We start from the raw sequence: 20,149 nt of genomic DNA, 5'->3' as shown, positions 1-20,149 counted from the left end.
GTTTTCAGGTCTCTCTGGAACAGAAATCTCGTCTGCTCTGTTGTTCTGTGACTTCTGCTGCTCCAGAATTTGTTGGGAGTTCTTCTTTACAGATATTTTGTGAACTGTGGGTTAAGACATAGCATATGTGTGTCTTTCTACTCCACCATCTTGGCTCCTCACTCCCCAACCTCCATTTATTCTTATTGCTTTCTAGTGTTTTTAATAGGAATAAGTATCAAATGAGTGTCAAAACTTTTTTGACATCTATTGAAATAATCAGATAATATTGGTTGTTTTTATTATTGATACAGTCAATTAGGCTGGTAGTTTTTCTAACATTGAACCAGCCCTGAATTTCTAATATAAATCCCACCTGGTCATAGTGTATAACATTTGTGATTTATTGCTGTAATTCCTTGCTAGGTTATTTTTTAATATTTGTATCAACATTCATTAAGGAAATTGGTCTATTGCTTTCATTTCTTGGTTTTGCTGCTCCTGATTTATTGTCTAAGGAATTTTGTAGGACTCCTTGTTTACCCGTTTTCACAAATAGTTTACATAGTATTGGAATTGATGGTTCTTAAAATGTGTGGTAGAATTCACTAGCGAATCTATCTGTTCCTGGGGACATTTTTTAGGGAGTTAATTGATGGCTTGTCCAATTTCTTTTTTCTAAGATAGAGTAAATATTTTATTTATCTTTCTGTTCATCTGGGTAATTTATATACATACACACACGTGTGTGTGTGCATAGATAGACAGAACTAAATATTCACCTATTTTACTTAGATTGCCAGATTTATTGGCATATAATTGGACAAAATACCATCTAAAATTACTTTAATTTCATTTTCACAGGACGGAATTCACTTTTTTCAGTTTTGATAATTGGTAATTTGATTTTCTACTTTCCTTTTCTTTAAAATAAAATTAACCAGTGGTTCATCTATTTTATTGTTTGTTGTTTTTTTTAATGAAAATCAGCTTCTAGATTTATTTATTAATTCAATGGTTTTCTTATTTTCCATTTTATTTATCTTTCCTTTACTTCTCAGGGTTTCCAATTTGTTGTTAAATGGGGTATTTTAAATTTGTCCTTTTAAAGTTACAATTTATTGATTTGCTTTCTATTTTATTGATGCAAGTGTTTAGAAATTTAAGTTTTCCCCAAGGTACAGCTTTCACATAAATTTTAGTATATAGACTCATTGTTGTTTTTAATGGAATTATTTATTATTTCTGTGATTTGTTCTGTGATCCATTCATTCTTTAGGGAGATTTGATTATTTAGTTTATGATTGATTTTTAATCTATGTCCGATGGTGCTTTATTCAATATAATTTTTGTTGCATTGCAATCTGAAAAGGATGAATTTAATATTTCTGCTTTTCCACATTTGGTTGTACGATTTTTATATCTTAATATGTAGTCAACTTTTGTGAATACGTCTTTTTATACCTTTCCATTCCATTATTGCATATACTCTATTTTATTCCATTCAATTTTCTCCAGAGGTAACAGAACACTTGAACATTTGTAAACAATATAGTGTTTTCCTTCTGGTTCCTGTTATATTCTGCTATTCTCTTTCTTTTCATTGGTGAGTTTATCCTTTTCCATTCACATTTATGATTACTAACTACCTATTTCTCTCAATTCTGTATTACTTCTCAAAAGTCTGTTTTGGTTCTGACCACAACCAAATTTAATTCACCCTCCCTTCTATCAACCCCCTCCCCATTTGCTTTTCTCCTTCATATTCCACTTTTCCATAGGGTAAGCTATATTTCTATACCCAGTTGAGAATCAATGTCATTCTCTCTTTTAGCCAGTTCTGAAAGGAGTAAGGTTGAAACATTGTCTGTCATCCTCCCCACCTCATGTTCCTTTCCATTGTAAAATCTCTTCTTTTGTGCCTCTTTTATGTTGAATAATTTCCCCCATTCTTGCTATCCCTCCCCCCTTAGTTCCAACGCATCATTTTTCCTCACCCCTTAATTTTAATTTTTTAATCATCAATTCATAGTCAACTTATACCCAAGCTTGCTGTCTATGTATATTCCTTCTAATTTACCTAATAATGCTAAACTTCTTAGGAGTAACAATTATCATCTACTTATATAGGAATATAAACATCTTATTCTTATTGATTTCCTTATGATTTCTCTTTCATGTTTGCCCTTTTATGCTTCTCTTGAGTCTTAAATTTGAAATTCAGACTTTTTTTTATTCAGCTCTGATCTTTTCCTTAGCAATATATGAAAGTCCTCTTTTTCATTATATATCCTTCCACTCCCCCAAAAATTACACTAATATTTGCTGGATAGGTTATTCTTGACTGTAATCATAGGTTCTTTGCTTTTCAGAATATAGCATTCCAAGCCTTCCAGTCCTTTATTGTAGAAGCTGCTACATCTTGTGCAATCCTTACTGGAGTTCCACAGTATTTGGATTATTTCATTCTGGTTGCTTGCGTCATTTTCTCTTTGACCTGGAAGCTCTGTAATTTGACTGCAATATTCCTGAGAGCTTTCATTTGAGGGTTTCATTCAGGAGATGATCAGTGTATTCTTTCAGTTTCTGTTTTACCCTCTGGTTTTAGGATATCAGAGCAGTTTTTCTTGATAATTTCTTGAAATGTGAGATCTAGACTCTTTTTGATCATGGCTTTCAAATAGTCCATTAATTCCTACATTATTTCTCCTTGATTTATTTTTCAGGTACTTTGTTTTTCTAATTAGATATTTCCAATTTTCTTCTATTTTTTTCTTTCTTTTGATTTAATTTTATCATTTCTCAGAGTCTCATGAGAGACCTTCATCACTTTCAAATTGTAAAATTCTAATTTTTAAGGAATTAATTTTCTTCAGTGAATTTTTGCTACCTTTTTTTTTAAAATACCAATTCTAGTATTTAAATCATTCTTATGTTCAGTGGATTTTTCCAAATATTCTATGATTGACCAAAGTGGATCATTCCTTGCTTCCTGAATGTGCCCTATTTTCTAATACATTTTTTAAATTGTTTTTTGTGCCTAGGCTATTCACCATTTCCCTCTTCACCTGTCACAGTCTTGCCCATTCCTTAAGCACATTTCAAATGCTATCTTTTGTATGAAATCTTCTCTGATTCTTCTTGTATATAAAAACTCTCTCCTCTTCCTTTACCTGTACATGTGATTTTGCTGTGGAGATTCTTGAATGTCAGGATAAATTATGCATCGTATTGTAGCAAATGGGCAGATATTAGAGGTGATTAAAATCCAGTTTTTTCTGTAGAACAGGGAGGAATTCAGAAAGAGGGCATTGTTATGTTTTTCTATCATAACCTAAGAAAACCATTTAATCATCTCCTCCAAGATTATCTGAAAGATCATTGTTTCATTGCATAAAATTGTGCAGAAATTATGATTATGTATAATTTTCAAGAAAAATACTTGGGTAGATATGTGTTCTTTATTACTATTAAAATGATACTTTCAAAGAGATTCCTGATAGATTTCTTATCCTGCTATTCTGATTTAGACCCAAATGTTTCTCAAAATTTTCCCCTAAATAGTATCTGCAGTCTCTTTCCCTCCTCTGTTTAAATTATCTCTTTTATCAACAAAGAGTTAAATCATGCTCTTACTGTATGCACCATGTATCTTACAGAAACTAGGTCCATCTTCTTTACTTCTTGCTTACATGGATGAGATTATTTTGGTGTTATCTTCAGGAAAATAAGACATTTTTAAAAATTAAGGGTCAAATTCTAGATCATATGCATTATAGTTCCACACCTGAAGATAATGCCATGATGAATGTACTAAAAGAAATGATATGTTATCATGAAACCAACACAGCTTCTCATAAACATAAACAGCTATTTCTATCTAGAAGCTTTATTTATAGTGTGCTTTGCCCAAGAAATTTCCCCACCTAAGAGAAAAAAAATCTCTCTTCATTTTTCCAGTTCAAGTCGTAGATGTACATGGCTAAACAGGAAAATATTTAACATTAAGCTATGCTGTTCCTCAAGTGTTTCAGAACAATTTAGTTAATGGCATTTATCTCAATTTAAAAATGAAAATCTTACTTTACCTTTAATTGAAGACTGATTAATCAGAGTGGATCTATTTTGATAACTGTGTATGCATTTGTATGGGTATATTTTATTGTATGCCAATATGATATCCATTTAATATGTTGGAATTGCTATTTTTTAAAACAATGATGAGTGATATTTGAAGGTCCTAATGAGGTCTGTTCTTATCTAATTAAATGCATTGGAGTTAAGTGATTTCATAGCATTTGCTTTAATTTACCTTCCTACCACAGGGGTAATTCAATTTTCAAACAAGAACACATATTTAACTGAGTGATCCCATGGATCAATGCAATGGTTTTTCATTTTGGGACTATGGTTATGATATGAAGCCAGAATGAGAGGAAAGAAAATGAACTTAAGTTAATAACTACATAGTTACAGCAAAATTAGTTTAAGCAATCCCATATCATTTCCTTCTTTTATAGGAAAATATATCACTAAAATAGAACTAATTAAAGTCTTGGCACTAAATTCTCAATAGGAAGGTATGAAAATATATGTCTACACCAGGGAGATCATTTCTGATAATGAAAATACATATAGAATCCTCCAATCCTGACAATTTTAATATATTTCCTCTCTCTCTCTCTCTCTCTCTCTCTCTCTCTCTCTCTCTCTCTCTCTCTCTCTCTCTCTCTCTGTCTTTCTGTCTCTCTCTGTCTGTCTCTCTCTTTCCTCATTTCTTTTCTTACTATTTATTTGACTTCATACTTTCCTACCTACTCTGTATGTCACAGTATTATCTAAGGTAGTCAACACAAGTTGATTATTTCTGAAACACTTTTATGCATGTATTGAGAGCAGAATAAACCAGTCTCAGAACTGTGCATGTAAAGCATAGGACACATATTTGCTAATATCCATAAGACTTTGTAATTTATCATCCATATTTAATTAGCGTCTTAAATTTCAATTTGCTGAAACATTCATTCATTAGACTTCACCGAATGAGGAAACTTGGTAGTAGAAAGACCACTATAGCAAGAGAAAGGAAATTTCAGTTTCAATACATACCTTTGTCATTATTACAGTTGTGATCTTGGTCAAGTTTCTTAACCTCCATAGGTGTTAAATTCCTTACCTGTGAAACAAAGGGCTTATTTTTAACTACCATTGTAGGGCTAAAAGTCTATTTTTTATGGTTATTGAGCTTTTATTATGTGAAAACAATAAGAGCAATAAAATAATGTGAAGGTAGTGTTTGCCTTTGAGAAAGTGGGGAAAGAAATAGAGTGGAAAAAATGTCAGATTTTTACTGACTACATAGAAGAAAAGCAAGTAAATATTAATATAGTACAAATGATAACTTCCGAACAAAAATTATAGTCAAATTCTTCCTTTTTTTCTGCTGATCTTAAAACTAATAGAAAATACAGTTTTTTCAGATGTCCTACAGTCCAAGTTACATTTATAGAAATATTACTTATAATGTTTAGTTTAAAATATGAGTATAGTTATGTCCCCATTAAGAAAAAAGTTCACTGTGTTAGAACTGGAGATTAAATGTACTTATAAACAAAAAGTATTGACCTAAGGCTACTCTTGGAAATTTCACCTGTTGATTTTTTTTTTCTTTTAAAGTAGACCAGGTAGATATTTCCAGTGCAAGGTTATCATGAAGATATTCAGAGATTTTTTTTTTTTTTATTCAGAGATTGATTATAACCTTGTACTGAGAATTGTGGTACATATGGATAATCTGCATTTTCTATTAATTGTAAGAGCAGGAAGAAATAAAAATGGGCTACTAGATGACCCAGTGGATAGAATGCTGGGGCTGTCGACAGGACTACAAGGTTTAAATCTGTCCTCAGATACTTACTTAGTTGTGTGACCCTGGGCAATTCACTTAATTCCGTATGCATCAGTTTCTTCTATAAAATGAACTTGAGAAAGAAATGGGAAACCACTCCAGTATCTTTGCCAAAGAGTTATTGAGTGAGTCATGATTGAAATGGCTAATCAACAATTGTGAATTGTGGCAAAATTTCAAAGTGCAAAGCATTAAGGAGCTGGCCATGAAAGAGATGTTAGGCTCTTCCACATAATAAATTTATGTTTCATCTAGAACAAGTGAGGCATCTGTTAATAACGTTGTGTAAGCACTATACAATGTTCACTTTAAGTATAAATTAACAGTGTTTTCCAATTACACTGAATTATTTCATTTTCTAAGCAGATTCTTTTCAAATCTACCTATACATGTTGTTTTTTAAATCAGATAATTTTTTGTGGTGTGGCCACCAATAATTGTTGGTTAAAAAAAGAAAGATTCAATTAGATTAGCAAACATTTTAAAAAATGTAAAGAAGAACTGTAATGGCAAGTAAAATAGGATCTTTTGCTGTTTTTGTTTTAGTATAAGCAAGAAGTATAATGCCTCTATTTGAATGTGACTGGGGAGGATCTTTCCCACCCATTGCTGGGCCTGCCCATTGTGGGAAGTTTGATTACGGGAAGTTGTTTTGTAGGAGGGTCCCAAGTACTTTTTTTTTTTTTTTATGGAGGCACGGGGTCAGAGGGTTATGCCCTCTGGCTCTGAAAAGTGCATAAATACTCTGTAGGTGACGTTTTACTTTGGGGCTTAGTTTTGGTAAGAAGGTTTGAGTGCCAGTTTGGGAAGCCACTAAGGAGCCCGTTGGCTTTGAGAACCCAGATGTCATACTTTCCTCTCTGGTAACGAGTCAGATAGTTGTATCTGTCTGTTGAATTATGGTCGGTCATTTTGAAAGTATGTGCGTTGACTTTTGATTTCTCTGTATTTTCTTTGAGGTTCAGGGTATTGACTGCCCTGAACTAGGTGAATGAGATATGTGCTTGATTACAGTGATTGTGAACCCCTCAAAAGCTGCCTTTCTTTTTATGAATGTAGATCTAAGAGCTTGTGATAGTAGGTCCCCCTGTGTATGTTGGGGTGTTTACTGATACAGGGACTGATCAGTGAACTCATAGAACGAAACAAGGTGTTCAACCCAATCCAGTCCATCAGTATGTCCAAGTATTCTGTAATTGTAGTTGTTTCTCATCCAAAAGCATTTCTTGACTACCCTCCTACAGTTCCTTTGTCCCTCTGAAGTATCTTTCCCCCATGTCTGACACACAAAAAAGCAAACATAGCACTATAGAATAACATATCCATATATGTGTACGTGTGTGTATGTATGTATGCATGTATATAAGCAATTGAGATTAAGTGACTTGCCCAGGATCACACAACTAGTAAATGTCAAGTGTGTGAGGTCAGATTTCAGCTCAGGTCTTCCTGCCTCCAGGGTCTATCCACTGTGCTACCTAGTTGCCCCTTTTTTTCTTTTATTATTATAATTATTTTTAGAAAACTTTATTGAAATCTAGAGATGCTAACACCATTGCCCTCCCCTGCTGATCACTGACAGAAAATTGGAAGAAAATAAAAACAGAAAAAATTAAAACAAAAAGTAAACCCATCATTGACAACGCCCCCCTCTATCTGTCAGAGCTAGAGATATGCTGGGGAGGTGGGGTGCACTCTTGTTGTTGTTCATCCTCTGTTGTGTGGGGTGCAACGAGTGGTGATTTACACTTGTTCTACAAATCAATGACAGGTTTCATTCTGGAGTAGTGAGGTATGTCTACACCAGGAATGGGTAACCTCTTCATGTTGGAAGGTCACATTAATATTTTGCTATAGTCAAATTAGGCCGTATTCAAGAAACTTCAATTAGATATATTTAAAAATGTATATTATTCTGTAAAAATCTATGTACTTAATTTCAAAAAATGAAAGCTATTTGTTAATTTTAAAGTTAACTTATTTTTTAATGACTTTGTTCTGTCTGCTTTTTGTTGGTTACAGCATGGAAGTTTGCAGTTTCAGTTGATCCTCTAGGTAGGTATCAGTCATTTGTGACCTTAAGGGTGTAATGATTTGGGTTAGGAGAATGTAGATTTGCAGCAATAAGTACTTAAATAGGAAGAAAGCATTTTTCAGATGTGTTGTCAAAGATGTGGGTATTCTATTTTATGTTTCCATATTTCAGTTGGATCTTTCTTAGCATCAAACAACAACTTTAAATTGTCATTTACTGAGAGCTCAAGCAATTGCATCTGTAGTTCTTTAGGTGCCTTGTGATTTCAGCTAGGTAAACCTAAAATGCTAATTTAAGTGTGCTATCATGATCTTCAAAATCAGTGAATCTTTCATTGTATTCTCCAATTAATAGATATGTAACAGATGCTTATTCTTCACAATTCTTACATATCATCTTGCTCATCAATGATCTTTCCGAACTAGGGAAAATGTTCATCTGAAATTTTCTTTTGAAGAAGTGTTTTGAAAAAAGACAGCTTTTATTAAAATACTTGGATTTTTTGCCACATATCATATATGTAGTTTTACCTTGCAAAGAAATAATCAAGTTGTTTTGACTTGACATGAAACAAGGTGGAAATACAGCTTTTCTATAGAAATCTTCTTTCAATCATTCACATTGCTTATTCTGTTCATAAAATTTAACTATTCTCACAGAGACAAAACTTTCCCTCTTGATGCACTTTAGAATGAAACAACAAATCCACACTGAATATCTCATTGTTCAGATTTAGCATATTACAAAACTGACAATACAACGTTGCATTTGCACAAATATAGGTAATGATACTTCCAACTTGTTGCAAAGTGTTACTTAAAATAATAGCTTTGGCACAGAGATTTTGCTAATGCAAGATACAGTGAAAAGAAATGAGAACATCTGGATCTGTTAATACTTTTTTTTTTTTTTGACTCACCATTTCCTTTATTTGTACAAAATAGTGATTAATCATACCCCAGTTGGGAAAAACCGGTGGTTTAGGTTTTAAATAAGTCCTTCTGTCCTGAAGCATCTATTTTGAAGGTTTGGGACTAGCAGCTTTAGCGCCAGCATCTTTGGGTTTGGACTCGGCAGGTTTGGGTTAGTAGGCTTAGCAGCCTTAGAATCACTGGGCTTTGTGACCTTGGCTGCCTTGGGATCGGACTTGGCAGCCTTGGGATCGGACTTGGCAGCCTTGGGGCCAGATTTGGTAGCCTTGGGATCAGATTTACTGACCTTGGTGGCAGCCTTGGTGATCTTGGGGTCAGTGGGCTTGGCAGCCTTGGGGTCAGTGGGCTTGGTGGCCTTGGGGTCAGTGGGCTTGGTGGCCTTGGGGTCAGTGGTTCTGGCAACCTTAGAGTCAGGCTTCGTGATCCTGGGGCCTGGACGTTTAATGCCAACCCTAGAGCCTGGACGCTTAATGCCCACCCTAGAGCCTGGACGCTTTGTGGCCATCTTGCGGCCTGCACGCCGGGCACTGTCCTTGGGGATCTTGGGCCTGAGGAGTTTGGCCTTGAAGGCCTTGGTTCTCAGGCCTTGATGGCCTCTGCTCGAGCCTTGATGGCTTTGGCGTTGTTGGCCTGCATCTTCTTCAGCCCCTTCTTGTTATGTTTCTTGGCAAAACGCATGTTTCTCAGAAACTTGGGGTCAACCCCTTTCAGGGACTCGTATCTCTGCGACCTGGGCTTCTTGATGCCGTTCTGGTGCCATTTCCGCGACTGGTTGTGCATGGTGTGGTTCTTGGACTTGGCCATCCTCGCACCTCAGGCAGCTCTACCAGGCGTTCCACTGACCAGAAGAGGCCGAAGCAAGAGAGAGAAAGAATACTGTTTTTTTATCTACGTAAAAATCCCTTCATATTTTCCTATCATGGAAGGAATTTACCAAATTCAGTCCAACTTCACGATGTTTGTTTTGAAAGTTATTGGTGATATCTACTCCCTGTGTTCTGTTCACAAGAGTGCCCAAAGCTAGTAACTCTTCATAGCAAAAAACCATTTGTTATGACCTGAATGAAATATAAAACCTGTGTGTAGTCAGGACAATGTATTCATTGATTCATCTAAAGCAATTGAATAATATATATTTTCCTTTTGAAGTATTACATGAAATTCTTCTGTTAAGATGAAGGCTAATTCATTCTGCTGATGAGTTAAAGTTCGCCTTGAAAGAGGTTTTTGTTTGTACTTCAAAATGTTATCAGTATCTAAACATTCTACCACTTTGACAATGAATTCTTTCACCATTTAAGCATCACTGAATGACTTCCTTTTTTTCCTGAGTACCTAAGCTAATTTAAAAAGCACTTCATTGGCATTATTTCCAGGTCTTATTGCTGCTTGAAAGAATTGTCTTTGATTTTGCTTTTCATATTTTAATTTCTGCAATACACACTTTCACGCCTCTCCTAATTTAAAGTACTTGTGGTCCTTATGAGTGTTATAATGCTGATGAGCATCCTATGTCTTTAATGTTGATATTGCAGTGTCACAAAGCAAGCAAACCATCTTATCTCTAGCAGAAACAAATAATGTTGTAATTCCCAGTACTCATTTTTTTTTTTTACATTTATTTTCACACAATTTTGGGTTACAAATTTTCTCCCCTTTTATCCCCTCCCCCCCCAAACCCAAGCTTTCTAATTGCCCCTGTGACCTATCTGCTCTCTCCTCTATCCTCCCTCCCTGCCCTTGTCTCCATCTTCTCTTTTGTCTTGTAGGACCAGATAGCTTTCTTGACCCCTTAACCTGTATTTCTTGTTACCCAGTGGTAAGAACATTACATTTGGTCCTAACACTTTGAGTTCTAACCTCCTTAGCTCCCTCCCTCTCCAGCCCTTCCCCTTGAAAGACAGGCAATTCAATATAGGCCATATCTGTTTAGTTTTGCAAATGATTTCCATACTAGTTGTGTTGTATAGGACTAACTATATTTCCCTCCATCCTATCCTGTCCCCCTTTACTTCTATTTTCTTATGGTCCTTTCCTTCCCCATGAGTGTCGACCTCATATTGCATTCTCCTCCCCATTCCCTCCCCTCCATCCTCCCCCCGACCCTGCTTGTGCCCCTGTCCCCCACTCTCCTGTATTATGAGATAGGTTTTCCTATCGAAATGAGTGTGCATTATATTCTTTCCTTTAGTGGAATGTGATGAGAGTAGACCTCATGTTTTTCTCTTGCCTCCCCTCTTTATCCCACCACTAATAAGTCTTTTGCTTGCCTCTTTTATGAGAGATAATTTGCCCCATATAACTTCTCCCTTTCTCCTCCCAATATTTCTCTCTCACTGCTTGATTTCATTTTTTTTTAATATATGATCCCATCCTCTTCAATTCACTCTGTGCACTCTGTCTCTATGTATGTGTGCGTGTGTGCATGTGTGTGTGTGTGTGTGTGTGTGTACTCCCACCCAGTGCCCAGATACTGAAATGTTTCAAGAGTTATAAATATTGTCTTTCCATGTAGGAATGTAAACATCAGCTTTAGTAAGTCCCTTATGATTTCTCTTTGCTGTTCACCTTTTCATGGTTCTCTTCATTCTTGTGTTAGAAAGTCAAATTTTCTTTCCAGCTCTGGTCTTTTCATCAGGAAAATTTGAAAGTCTTCTATTTCATTGAAAGACCATTTTTTCTCCTGAAGTATTATAGTCAGTTTTGCTGGGTAGGTGATTCTTGGCTTCAGTCCTAGTTCCTTTGACTTCTGGAATATCCTATTCCATTCCCTTCTATTCCTCAATGTAGAGGGTGCCAGATCTTGTGCTATCCTGATTGTATTTCCACAATACTCGAATTGTTTCTTTCTAGCTGCTTGCAATATTTTCTCTTTCACCTGGGAATTCTGGAATTTGGCCACAATGCTCCTAGGAGTTTCTCTTTTTGGATCTCTTTCATGCGGTGTTCTGCGGATTCCTTGAATATTTATTTTGCCTTCTGGTTCTAGAATCTCAGGGCAGTTTTCCTTGATAATTTCATGGAAGATGATGTCTAGGCTCTTCTTTTGATCATGATTTTCAGGTAGTCCCAGAATTTTTACATTGTCTCTCCTGATTCTATTTTCCAGGTCAGTTGTTTTTCCAATAAGATATTTCACATTATCTTCCATTTTTCGAATCTGCACGGTATGTTCTGAGATATCTGTCTTTCTCGAAAAGTCCTTAGCGTCCATCCGTACCATTCCAGTTTTGAAAGATCTATTTTCTTCAGTGAGCTTTTGAATCTCCTTTTCCATTTGGTTAATTCTGCTTTTGAAAGCATTCTTCTCCTCATTGGCCCCTTGCACCTCCCTTGCCAGCTGAGTTAGGCTAGTTCTCAAGGTGCCAATTTCTTCAAGATTTTTTTGGTTCTCCTTTAGCAGGGAGCTGATCTGCTTTTCATGCTTCTCCCTCATCCCTCTCATTTCCCTTCCCAGTCTTTCCTCCACCTCTCTAACTTGATTTTCAAAATTCCTCTTGAGCTCTTCCATGGCCCGAGCCCATTGGGTGGGCTGGGACACAGAATCCTCGATTTCTGTGTCTTTGCCTGATGGCAAGCATTGTTCCTCCCCATCAGAAAGGAAGGGAGGAAGTGTCTTTTCTCTGATAAAGTACCCTTCAATAGTTTTATTTCTTTTCCCTTTTCTTGGCATTTTCTCCAACCAGTGGCCTGACCTCTGAATGTTCTCCTCACACCCACCTCGCCTCCTGGTCCTCCCAGCCAGCGTTTGGGGACTGAGATTCAAATGCTGCTTCCTGCCTTAGGATTTTTGGCTGGGGCAGGGCTGCTTTTCAGTTTGAGAATTAAGTTCAGGTGGTCAGGGGCAGGGCCGCCTCTCAGGCATAGTTCCCTCTGGGGGTTTATGCACAGACTTTCCACAATGGATCCAGGCTCCTGCCCATTTGGGGAGCCCCCGTCTGCAGCCGCCTCTCAGCCCCCACCTCCCAGGGGGGCCTGAGCCTTGGGGGCACCCCACTCCCCTCTCAACCCGCCAAAGAGACTCTCTCACCCACCCCCGTCAGCCACCTGTTGGTGGGGGGGCCGTGCTGCCGCTGAAGATCCCGCCTCCGGAGCCCTCTCAGATCTGTGCCTCTCGGAGCCGTGGCCGCCGCTGCCGCCGCCGCAGGTCGGGGCTGGGCTCCGCATCTGCAGCGCGACGGACCTTTTTGCGAGAGGTTTGCAGGTCCCTCTGTGGGAGGGGAGACCCGCGTGGCTGCTGGAGATCCCGTCCCTGTAGCCCTCTCAGATCTCCTCCCCTCAGTGTCGTGGCCGTGGCAGGGCCGCACTCTGCTCCCCGTCCCGGCGCCCAGTCCGCGGCGCGAAGGACTTCCCGCGAGAGGTCCGCAGGTCTCTCCGGAGCAGAAATCTCCCTCGCTCCAATACTCCGTGGTCTCTGGGTGCAGAATTCGCCCTGGCTTGGTCCCCTCTAGCTGTTCTGTGGTTTGTGTGTTCGGAGCTATGTGTATGTGCGTCTTTCTACTTCTCCATCTTGGCTTTGTCCCTACTCATTTTTTTAAAAAATCTGTTTTCTTCCTTCAGCATTCTCTTGGTCTTCTTTGACAAGATGGGCTATTAAGCAGATAGAATTAAGAAAAAATACTGTTGAACTGTGCAACTATTCACAAATTCCACTTCAGACAGAAACACCAACTATCATTGTCAAAAGCTGACTATAGAGTCTCACCAACCAGCCTTGTGTGATAGTGGAGCCATTCAGGAGGAAAGTTGGAACTAAATGATGAGTGTAGAAGTCATCAATTTAGCCTTTATGACTTCCTAATATTCTAATGGTGCCTGTCAATCTGGGAAGATTATTTCATTGAAACATTTTTATTCTTTGGTATTTTAAATGCATTCATCTTAAAAATAAAATAAAATATGAAAGACAAACAAAACTGTATTAATAAAAATAAAAGGATTTTTTCTGTGAAATTTAGATTCAGTCAAAGGGCTTCTTTTAAGGACCTAGAAAGCAACGTGTGGCCTTAAGGCTGCAGGTGTACCACTCCAGTCTGTACTGATTGTGCCCTGGGCTACATGCTACTGCTAAAGTCACTGATGTCACATGTTGAGATAGAAAAGGAATCCTCCCTGCCCATTTCTAGGGATTTTTTCTTTGTCTAAGTCTTTGAGATTTTTCAGAAGAACTTTGTAGAACCTCTTTGGAGAAACAGTAAGCTTAGTGCTGTCAGGGTGAAAATGTGATTGTGCCAGCAACCTGTACTACCAGAAGCAGAACAGGACATACCTAGCCTGTGACAGGGGGTGAAAATTAGGAAGCTCTACCAAACCTAACCTAAAACCCAGACAAGATACATTTCTAAGCTACTGACTCAGAGCCATTTCAGATGGTGAAAAACTTATAAAGGGAAATGTGTGCTTCACAAAGGACTAAATGTGGTATTGGAAAAAAAAATTCATTTCCCCACTGATAAACAATAAATAATGGGCCTGGAGTAACAGCATGATGTGTTCACATATAGCATTTTCAGACTGTCTATGCCCCCGCCCCCCCATATCCCACCCTGACTCTGCCTCCCACACAATCCTCTACTTCTGTCCAGTTATTTAGATAGAAACCAAGGTGAGACATCATTAATGGAAAGGACAGGGGGACAGTGTCAAAACCAGCACCAGGAGGGAGCCACCAACAGGCAGTTGGTTCTGAATTCATTATCATTTCTTTCAAAGAGACTGTGCTGGAATTCTTAATCATCTGCAAACAGTGCAGATACAGAAAACTAAAACAAGGCTCACTATGATTAGAATATTTTTGTGTCTCCAGAAACTTTCCAGATGTACATTTGGTGGAATCCGCTACCCCAAACCCCACCAAGAACCCATACAGGGAAGCACCCCCTCTTCTGCTGAACCCTGGCAGCGTTTGTTCACTGGATAGTTCATCATTTTTTCAATTCCTATCTTTTTATTGCTCCTCTTCCTCATCTTCACCCTCATCTTCACCATGACAGTGTATAATCTCCAGGGGACCAGTGGGAAGAGCATGTCATCTGGTGCCATTTGTAGTTGGTGTCTTAAAATCCACAGATTTATGGTTCTGTGTAGCAAGGAGGGAGTTCTATGTCATTGATGTCCACATGGATATGCTTCACTGTTGATTTATGAGGCATCAAGACAAAATGCTTTGAAGAGGTAGCTGGATGGATTATACATGAAGCTGATAAAAGAGGCAGCACGGAACTCTGTATAACCATCACTTGACTAGCAAAGTGTCTGCCTTGATCCACTGTTGAGAAGACTTCCCATCATCCCATAGCACATATATGTCATAAGTTATTTTCTTAATTTGTCTCTAAATAAAGCTAATATCTTGATGCTCATTACTGCTGCTGTTCAGATGTTTAGAGAGTTCTGTCAAAAATATATCCAAGCACTGCAGGTCTCCAAAAAGTGAACTTTTGTCCATCCAGGCATGTAGCTTCTATGCCAATCTGCAAATCACAAGGAAAGTCCTCCACCTTGTTTTTTTTTTTTTAATTTCAAGATATCTCTAAAAATGTGGTCTCTAATATACAGAATATCCTTGCCCTTCACCCTCAATAGGTCGTAGATTGTTTCAGATGAACCTCTTGAATAGAAAATCCCTTTTTGAAGGGGGCCTATGTATGTACCAGTCTTTAGTTCGCCACTTTTAGTGTCCTTGTATCTCAGGACTGTACCTTCTCCAAAGAACTATGTTTTTGTACATCCACAAGGATTAAATAAAAATAGGACTGGCATGGATAATGTGAGCTCCTTGGCTTAGGGCCACTGAGAAAATCAAACAAGTAACTTATAATTCTAACAGTATTTTTATAGTCACTATTAGTAGTTAGAAATGTTTCTCTTAATTCCTTCATTTGGTTTTAGAAGCAAAGGTATCTTCCTGTCTTTGACCATATATTTCTCTAGATTTTCCATCATCTTTTCTTTGGGAAAATCTTTGTATTGAGCCCAACCAAGGTGTATCTCACATCTTTATATCTGAAGGATATAAAGAGATCTCCATCTTTAAATCCCATCTTGTAGTTGGCACAATTAGTAAAAAAAAATCTGCTAAGCAGACCAACAGGGAGGTCTCTGGGAGGTTGAACAGTATGCTCAGAATGTAAAATCTCTTTGTGTCATTTCACTGAATAAATTGACTTGGGTACTGTTCCAGAGTTTCAGGTTCCCTTATGAAGTTAAATCCATGTGCACATATTAGGAGGTTTTGCTAGGTATCAACTTTCAGCAAGTTCCCATGTAGTGTATCAAAGACCAGTCCTCTGTTAGAAAATGTAGAATCATAGACAAAACTGAGCACCTCCTGGGGGTATCCAATGGAAACTAATCTTTCAACCATCAGGTCAAAACCAAAAGATTCATACTCTGGGGATTTAGACACAGCTAGTGTATAATCCATATCAAAACCGCAACATTTTATCTTTCTCCCTGGTTAAACTCTGATTCACAAACACCTGGTGACAGTTACTTCTCCAATACTTTTTCAGTGTATGCCTGCCCATGTTAGCTGGCCTCTCTGCTGTGTTCTATAACTGATCACTCTAGGATGTGGTCATCTTTTTTTAACATATACAGCCCCTCCAAATATCAGAAAACTCAACACACAACTGCCACAGCTCCCCTGCTGTTCCTCAGCCCCCTCCCCACCCCTCTACCCCCCTCCCCACCCTTCTGGCTCCCTTGATTGCTCAGGGCCCCTGTCCCGTAGCATAGCAGCCCACCTAGCTTCCTCTCAGCTAATCAGGAGTCATATGTCCCTCAGGCAACATTATACACAGGGTTATCCTGCAAACAACTCCATCAAAGTCATATTTATATGATGTCAGAGAAAAAAAAGACCTATTTTTTCCATTTGTATTGATTGAGTTGACTATCTTTCTCCTAAAATCACCCTGTCTTAAACTTTGATTTATTGTGTAGGTCTGATTCAGGAGGCGAAAGTGAGGTTGGTGACCTTGCACAGCCCTCCCTCACTCAAAACAAAGTCAAGTGCAAGGCATGTCATCATTTCTCTGATGTCTTCGAACACAAAGGATGAACACAGATGTGCTTAAAAAAATGAAAAAATAAAAACTTAGTGATAACTTGGTATTGTTTTTTAGACCAAAGTTAAAATTTAAAAATAATAGGATCTTGATTTGAGAGGGAACATATCAGAGCACTGGTTAAAATATATTTCCCTGAATAATTGTGGATTCCATCAAGATTTTGAATAGAAAATGGATTTTAAAATTACCTCCATATACCTGTCAATACAGATACGCAAAGTATATGGATTCTTGCATAGGAAGAATATCTTCAGAGAAGATCAGTAATACATAGGATGTTATATCAAGAAGAGGGGCAGTAGCTTAGTTGTATCTACACAAACACTTATAATATAGGCAATAAAAAAGGTAACTAAATACCATAATGTAAGGGCAAATTCTGATTTCATAGGCATCACTGTGACTTGATGTTACTTGCGTGACCAAAATATGTTTCCAATAGAGATATATCTTTTTTCAGTAGGAACAAACTTAACAAAAGTTGTGGTAGAATAGTATTAATGAATGAATGAAGAAAAAATTTTTTAAACACTTGCACTTTGCTAAGCACTAGGGATACAACTACAAGAAAGAGAGTTCCTGCTCTCAAGAAGCTTATGGGATGTTAAGGAAAGATAAAGAACTGCAGTTGGGTCTACAGTGGGAGGGAAAGTGTATGACATGGTTGGGACATGATCAGAAAGTCCCTGAATCCAGACAAAATAAGGTAAAAACTTACCTTTCTGATCTCAGGGTGCTCAGTCAAAGAATCTGCTCCACTGGCTTCCCAGTAAGAATAATATAATGCAGGGCAGTTCCCTGGATTGAAAACATTATAAATAAAGACAATCTATTCAAGTGAATTCTTATTATTCTCAGCTAAATAATCTTCCGTAATACTTTCCCCATCTAATTCATGTACTTTTCAGGCAGAGAGTTCAGTGACTTAAATTATCTCTTCTCATTCTGTTTCTGTGTTCTCTCTACCCTACTATTTTATATAGTACATATCTCATATTCTTTTAATTTTTTTGGCTTTTTAACTGTATTCTACTATTTATTGTTATGTCAAGGATTTTTTGAATTCTTTTTCCTTTATTCTGCTATTTTTTAAACTAAATGCTACTGTGGAAAGATTTTTTTGTTTATGACCTAAGTTGGTCATCTCCTTCTAAGTTCCTCCACATGGGTTCTAATTTGACAACTTATCTCTTCTGCCATTTCTTTTCATTCATCCCAAGTCTTGTGATCAATTCCTTCTGGAATTTTATCCTAGAGTTCTCTTAGTTTTTAGTATATTTCCATCATTATTAATGGTTTTCTTATGTAGACACTGTCCCAGAGGCCATTGGTATGGGACTCTCATCACTGGTAAAAACGAATGCCCTTCCCTGCATAAGGGACAGAACTGAGTTGACAAGAGTGAAGAGGGCTTCAGTTATGACCCAGTCTCCTTTGGAACTCTCAAAGCCTCAATTTTTTGAGCCACTCCAAGTACTTCTGGCTTTCAGCTCCAAGAGAAAAGATGAAAGAGGTCAATCCCACTTCAGGTTACTAATGAAAAAGACTTTGGGAAGACATAACAGGACCTGGCAGTCTCTGTCATGTCCCTATTCCCGGCTTGCTACGCTAGAGGCTACAAGAAGTTTCCCTTTGGATGAGGATAATATCTCGTGGTTGAACTGAATTATCTCTCTTCTAGTGGGAAAGTTCCTTCACTCTGTGATGTGGTTTATATATTTTGCTTTGAATACCTTCTCTGATGTCTATTTTAGTTATGATTTCAATAAGTGGGTTCCTTTGCTATAGCATGTGAAACTCCTATATGGAAGGAATGAAGTCAAGCCTTGGATATAGAACTTGGGGTCTTGCTCTTCCCCCAACAATAATAACAAAACAATCAGAAGTTAGCTAGAACCCAATCATATTCTCCTAGATAAACAATACTTACAGAAGCAGATATGTGTACTTCTAGCCCAGTGTTCCTCCCCCTAAGGAAAGCAGAACAGCCTTTGGCACCAACTTCCAACTTCTTCTCTTGGCACCATCAAGTTGGAGAAGGATAGTGGTTGAGGGGCTAGAGATGTCTGTTCTGCCTCCCTTTCAGCTACACACAATGACAGGCATCACCATATGCAGTCTTCCCTAAACAGTCAGTTATGTAATTCTTTCTCCCCCTGCTGGGCATAGCTGATGATGGACCCCCAACTTGCTGTTTCTCTGAAGATTTTCTTGATTTTTCTATGGTTGGGACCACTGTTGCAAAAAAATCATTTGGGGATAGGCTTGTAGTGTAAGGGTAAGTAGTGTGCCTACTATGATTGCCCTTCAAAACTGACTGAGAAAGGGTGTGGTGACCTTTCTCTGGTTATTTTTTTTTTAATGCAGCCTATTTCAATGTAGCCTTTGACTGTTTTTGCTTAACTTGAAGCATTTTCTTATTATTTTTAAAGTAGTCTTAGAGGAGAGGTGGATTTAGTTGGAACCTCTACATAACCATATTTTATCATACATGACTACTAGCAATTCCAAGAACTTGACATACCATTTCATGCCTCAGTGCATTCATACATTTAGGTCATCCCCTGTGCCTAGAATATACTGTCTCAACAACTCTTCCTGTCATCATCCATCTCTCTCTTGAAGACTAAACTTGGGTGGCCCCTGCTCATGCAGGCTTCCTTGATCCACTCAGCTGAAAGGTTTCTTTCTTCCTTCAATCTTAGAACACTTTCTATCTCTTCTTTGCCCCCATCGTATTTTATCTTGCATTATACTCATCTCCAGCTGTATTCCCCACTAATACATGATAAGGTCTTTGTGTTCAGATACTGTCATTTTTCAACATTGTATCCTTAATTCTTAGCAGCATTTGTAACATCTACTAGGATTTTTCATAAACATTTGTTAAATTGCATTGAAAGATGATGTGCAGTAGTTGGCAGTAAAAGGGTAGAGAATCTACTCTCTGGAGATCTGCTGGGCATGCTTTTCACTAAAAACAGGGCAGCTGATAATTATTGTCAGAGTGAATGAAAATAAATGAAGAAACAGGTAAAGAATCAAATTAGAGCTCCTGAGGAAAGACGAGGGGAGAGAAAAACCAGCTTAGGACAAAAAAAATGGAAAACCTTGCTAAGGTCAGTCTGAATGAAAGAAAAGAATCTGGCAGTTTATTGGTACAACATTAAATATTAGAATAAAAATTAAAAGGCCAAAAACTATTTTGAATATGTGTTAG

At 37.7% G+C, this 20,149-nt stretch overlaps 1 protein-coding gene and 2 pseudogenes across 3 annotated transcripts in view; 1 reads left to right on the top strand and 2 right to left on the bottom strand.

The window, feature by feature from the left end:
• Positions 1-20,149, top strand: part of GPC5 (glypican 5) — a 2,038,323-nt gene that overhangs the window by 894,585 nt on the left and 1,123,589 nt on the right. The window lies entirely within an intron of this gene.
• Positions 8,854-9,692, bottom strand: LOC140511278 (uncharacterized; annotated as a pseudogene).
• On the bottom strand, positions 14,539-15,753 carry LOC140511277 (cytosolic purine 5'-nucleotidase pseudogene; annotated as a pseudogene).

This window comes from Notamacropus eugenii, chromosome 6 (genome assembly GCF_028372415.1).
Source record: "Notamacropus eugenii isolate mMacEug1 chromosome 6, mMacEug1.pri_v2, whole genome shotgun sequence".
NCBI lineage: Eukaryota > Metazoa > Chordata > Mammalia > Diprotodontia > Macropodidae > Notamacropus > Notamacropus eugenii.
The sequence above is the reverse complement of the archived record's forward strand: the minus strand, read 5'-3'. Positions and strand labels throughout refer to the sequence as shown.